This window comes from Prionailurus viverrinus, chromosome B2 (genome assembly GCF_022837055.1).
Source record: "Prionailurus viverrinus isolate Anna chromosome B2, UM_Priviv_1.0, whole genome shotgun sequence".
Lineage (NCBI taxonomy): Eukaryota > Metazoa > Chordata > Mammalia > Carnivora > Felidae > Prionailurus > Prionailurus viverrinus.
In genome coordinates, this window is record NC_062565.1 from 105,471,951 (window position 1) to 105,477,780 (window position 5,830).

The window sequence follows — 5,830 nt, forward strand, 5'->3', positions numbered from 1 at the left end:
TGTTGAGTCCCTCTTATTGTTAGGAGTAAGGTCATACGTATAAAATCATGTAGCGTTAGAGATCCAGCCTATAACACTAAGACTAGAAGACAGTCTGCTACTGTGTACAGGTGTGGGCTCATATACAAGGAGTTGTAATAACTTGGAATTTTTATGTGGGAGACAGTGATGGCTTTTGGATTCTAAGTGTTGTCATTAATATAAAATGTCAGAGAACAGAGGTGAAGAGAACATTAAGCCTTCTGAATTCTAGCCTTTGGGCATGACATATTTAAGTCTTTGCAAAGCCAGAAACCTGAATATAGTCAGAATTACAAAGGCCTTTAGTCTTATGGTAGTGTTTGAATCAGAATCCTTTGTGGTTATTCCAAGGTGTGCACTTGTAGGCCCTCCGCAGTTGAGGTTATTAAACACTGACCTTAATCTGAATTTTAAAACAGTGAAATCTCATGCCGGTGACACAGGTGATACTGTTGCATACTCCTTATTCAGAACCATAGTCCTGTAGTTGTGAAATAGATACATTGTGATGTTCCTCCACTCTTCGAATTTAACCAGTCTGGAAAGGTCTGGATTTTGGGGGTTGTACAGTGTCTGCAAGAGAACACACATCCACATTCATGTACTTGTGAGACCTTCTTCATCATAGCTTGGAATGATTGATTTGGGAACCCCAGGTAGGAGAGCCAGGCTTCATGCAGGTTATCTAGGCACTGCAACTTTGGAAAAGTGAATCTTAATCCTAATAGGGAATTACTTGTGCTATTACGAAAAGCTGCCTCCTTTCAAAAATACACGTATTACGCATCCACAGATAAGCAGTATCAATCCCATGTTTATTTTTGGATTTGGGTTTATGGTTAAAATCAAATTATTTAAGACAAAATTGAGGAATATAATACTATCATTGAGGAATGTAATACTTTTTCACCAGCTTTGGTTCTGACCAATAGAAGGGAATACCAGTAGTGTTTGTCATTTCTCTACAGAGAGAAGTCCAAAAATTTGTGTTGTGTGAGAATTTACTTTTTCTAAGAAGAGATCCTTTCTGAAGCTGATCAGTAGATGCATTAAGAACTTGAGAGCCGTTGGGGCGCCTGAGTGGCTCAGTTGGTTGAGTGTTTGACTTCGGCTCAGGTCATGATCTCACGGTTTGTGGGTTTGAGCCCTGTGTCGGGCTCTGTGCTGACTGCTCAGAGCCTGGAGCCTCCTTCAGACTCTGTGTCTCCCTCTCTCTCTCTGCCCATCCACTGCTCACACTCTGTCTCTTTTTGTCTTTCAAAAATGAATAAATGTTTAAAAAAAAAAAAAAAAAAGAACTTGAGAGTAGTTTAATTAAGGGTAAGAAAAGCAATGATGAACAATATAGTGCTGAGATCAGTGAGGACTTGACCTTAAAGTGTCAAGAATGATTCTACCTCCCTCTCACACAAGACTTTTTTAAAGTATATGGTTGATTTTGTTTTTTTTTTTTTAAGTTTATTTATTTATTTTGAGAAGGGGTGGGGAGGGGCAGGGAGAGAGGGAGAGAGAATCCCAAGCAGGCTCTGCACTGTCTAGTATAGAGCTTGACGTGGGGTTCAAACTCAGGAACCATGAGATCATGACCTGAGCCAAAATCAAGAGTTGGATGCTTAACCGACTGAGTCACCCAGGTGCCCCTGAAGTGTAAGTTTTATATGTTTTCTCTAAGTATTGAAGTGGATTCCATCTTTGTCATTTCAGAATGTAGGTAGAACCTGATGATATGGAAATGAAGACTCAGAGCTTGTTGTAATGATACACCCAAGTATTTTCATCCAAAGTAAATATTAACTTTAATATTGCTTTTATTTTATGGGAATTAACCAAAGACTCTACTCAAACTGGAGCACACATAATCCCAGGATGCGCAAAAGCATGACTGGTGGTATTTGAAGCAGTAATTGGCCATCTTGGATTCTCAGTTTTGCTCTTGGATTTGGGAAAATTTTTGCTTTTGTTTTTCTACTTATGCTAAGTTGTATGAAGTATTATAAGATTAAAAACGAATACTACTATGTGTATTCATTGCTGTATGCCTGTGACAATGTCTGGCACCAAATAGGCATCTATTATTTGTTGAATTGAGTGAATTATGCAAAGCTCTCCTGCATTTTAAAGGTAAACTATGGCAGTTCAAGGAAGTGTTTTATTTGCTATATGCAGCTTTGAGTAATGCCTCCAGATTCTGCATTACTTCATATTCTTCTGCCAGGAGAGGTGCCTTAGGAAAAAAAGTGCACTGATCTAAGGCAAACACCTCTAAAAGGTTACATGAACATTTCCTATTTGAGGTAAAACCAGAAAGAGTGATTGGTAACATTTCTTATGGATGAAAGGATGAGTTCATTGATTGTACTGTCACAAACTCCAAAGGTATATGTGTCAAGTGGCAAAGAGATACATTCTTGGATTCTAGGAGAAAGGAGAGTGTGAGTTTTCAATATGTATGTGCTAGCCCATTGTTTGTGTTATGGAGGTGCAAACAGAAAGCAGGTAAACTATCTCAAGTAGCTCATAGTGTTTTGTTTGTCTTTCAGAGAACATAAATGTCCAGCAACAAAGGTAAACATCATATGATTATATATAAAAATGAGTCACACACTTCTAGAACTGTAGGGAGTAATTTTAGAGAGTCCATGGAGTTCTAAAGTGATAGGGAATGTTTTTTCACCAATGCACATGGAGTAGGAGTCCATATAAAGACGTAAATGGGAATGACATTAGCTTGTTTGCAGCTTTAGGACCTATGTCAGAGTAACAGAGGTGCAGAATACTGCCATAAGGTTTATCATGAAGTTTATAGCTTTCAGTTTAATTTCCCCTTTGTTGGGGAAAGGACTTGGAAAGAAAAGGGGTGAGGTGGGGTGGTAATGCACGACTTAGTGCACCTTCCATTAATAGAAAAATGGGAATATGTTGGAAAACGTTTATGACTATTGTAAAGGAATGCCAAATCAAAATTTTAATTAACAGTGCTGTGTAGAGCCATTTTGGCACCTGAAGTAAAAGGAAAAATCAGTAATTACTTAAAATTTGGATATTTTATTTATCATGGATTTTACGTTAAATCTTTATTTTTTAAAATATTGCATTAAAATGTTGATCTTAATAACTGAGTTTTTGGTGCTTTTTAAAATTTTGCACCCAAGATCAGTGCCTCACTCACATTATCGTAGTCCTTGGTAGGTCGAAAAGGCTTTCAGGGTTTCCTGGCCTCCATCCTAAGAATATTAGGGAGAAAGGCCTGGAGTTGGAACCTGGTGAAGATTTAGGTAAAGGGTGCTTCTTTGTGTAAATGAAGATGCTCGGAAGACAAGCAGAATGAGCCATACTGTTACCAACTTCAAGCAGATAGTTAAACTGAAGTAATTAAGGGCCTGGAAATTATTAGATTATGGGCTACTGCACATGCTTGAGATACCAACTGGTAGGTTATGGCTTTGACCATAAGAGTCCAAACCTATGTAGATGTGATATAATCATTAAAGAAAAATGAATTACACCCAGATTTGTTGGTCTCTTGAACAAATTGATTCTTGTAGAACTCAGACTGTCTAGAAAGTATGGATCTACAAAATTTTCCACCTATACTTTTGGGATAATGTTTTAAAAGAACTTCGATATTGGGGCGCCTGGGTGGCGCAGTCGGTTAAGCGTCCGACTTCAGCCAGGTCACGATCTTGCGGTCCGTGAGTTCGAGCCCCGCGTCAGGCTCTGGGCTGATGGCTCAGAGCCTGGAGCCTGTTTCCGATTCTGTGTCTCCCTCTCTCTCTGCCCCTCCCCCGTTCATGCTCTGTCTCTCTCTGTCCTAAAAATAAATAAACGTTGAAAAAAAAAATTTTTTTTAAAGAACTTCGATATTAATTTGGATGTATCTTTTGACATTTAAATTTTGTTTTTAAAGGTTAGACTGTTTCTATTATTTGGAAAGGCCCTTAATACTTGAGGATCTGTTACTAAGGATGTTTTCTAAAAAGATAAATATTGATGCTATGGCCCTTGAAAATGACATTAAAGGAGAGTGTTAGGCACATTCTCAAAGGTATGCATTTAGTGTCTTTTTTTTTTTTTTTTTTGCAATCATCAACTAATTTTTGAAAAATGTTTATTTATTTTGAGTGCAAGCAGGGGAGGGGCAGAGAGAGAGAATCCCAGCAGGCTTTGTGCCTAGAGCACTGAGAGCGCAGACAGCACACAACCAGATGAGGGGCTCAAATTCAAAAACTGTGAGATCATGACTGAGTTGAATTCAAGAGTTGCATGCTTCACTGATTGAGCCACCCAGGTGCCCCTATTAGCAACTAATTTTAGTAGATTCTGTCTGAGATAGGAAGTTCTCTGTGTCCATGTATTTTATGGAAGGAGGTTGTATTTCTCTCTCTTAGACATAGATGCACAATTGAAAATGTGCCAGCACACGTTGAGCCAGCCCCAGAGAGTTTGAACACAAGGGGAAAATGTGAATATTTAATATTTAATACTTCATATTTTAGTTCACCACTGAAGGTTAATGCCTTGTGTAGTATGAAAATCTAAGAGATGGTTCTGGCAGAGGGGTGAGAACTGGAATAGGCCCTCCTAACTGGGAGCTTCCGATCATTCATTTAATCTCTGATCCTCAACTTCCTCACCTGTAAGGTGGGGATCACAATACTTCTAGAACACGACAATTTTATTCAAAAAGGACAGTTAATAAACATGGTCAAAACTTGGTGAATTTTTCATGGGACTTTGTCTACAAATCTTCTCGTGTTTCCCACACCACCTTTTCCCCCTGCCTCACACAATGAAATTATAGGGAATAAGTGTACTGCCTTGGACCAAATGTTTGTGTCCCCCCAGAAATTCATATGATGAAATCCTAACTCCCTAGGTGATAATGCTAGGAGGTGAGCTTTGGGGAGGTGATGATTGGGATTAGGGCTCTTATAAAAATGAAAGCAGACTTGAGCTCCCTTACCGCTTCTGCCATGTGAGGTCACAGAAGACTACGAAGGAAGGGGATTCTCTCTAGGTATGAATCTGCTGGTGATATGATCTAGGACTTCCCAGCCTCAGAACTGTGAGAAATAAGTGTCTTCATAAGCCACTCAGTGTATGCTATCTTGTGATAGCAGCCTGATTGGACTAAGACAAATATTGCTCCACTTCCTTTTGCCAATATTTCATTAACGTATTGAATCCGGGAGAAAACCAAACATTTAGTAGTGCAGATGGCACCTCCTTCAGCTGCAGTTACACAAATGTTACCTGCCTTCACATCTGTAGCAGCCAAACTGCCTCAGGTTAAAACAATTTGAAGGGCAGCCCAACTCTTTAGCTCCTTGTGTGATCACTTGTGGGTTTTGTTGCTAGTGCATTGCAGTGCAACTTCTCCCTCTGCCCAGAGCACCTGCCTTCACTCCCTCACAGGTGTTGTTCCTGAGGGCAGTTCTCAGTCCTCATGCAAATCTCAGTGTGTGTCCTGGGAGAACGCAAACTAAAACATCTTATGATTTCAATTACAGCATCGTGGTGACCTATGGCACAACAGCACTAGAGCAGAACTGGCTGAGGGCAGAGTTTGGTGGGATGGCTGTTGACTAGGGCCCCTGGCTACCCACACACCCCAAGTGGTGCTAGGGAAGTGGTTCTGGGTGGGGTTTGGAAATGTATGGGAGCATTTTTCTTTGTCATATCAGGCTGGGAAGAAGCCAGGGATCCTAACAGTTTCTGCTGTGAGGACAATCCCACAAGAGGAAAAACTATTGCAGAAACAAAAGGCTCAAAAGTTAAAAAAAGAAACCTTATTCCCTATACTGTCCAC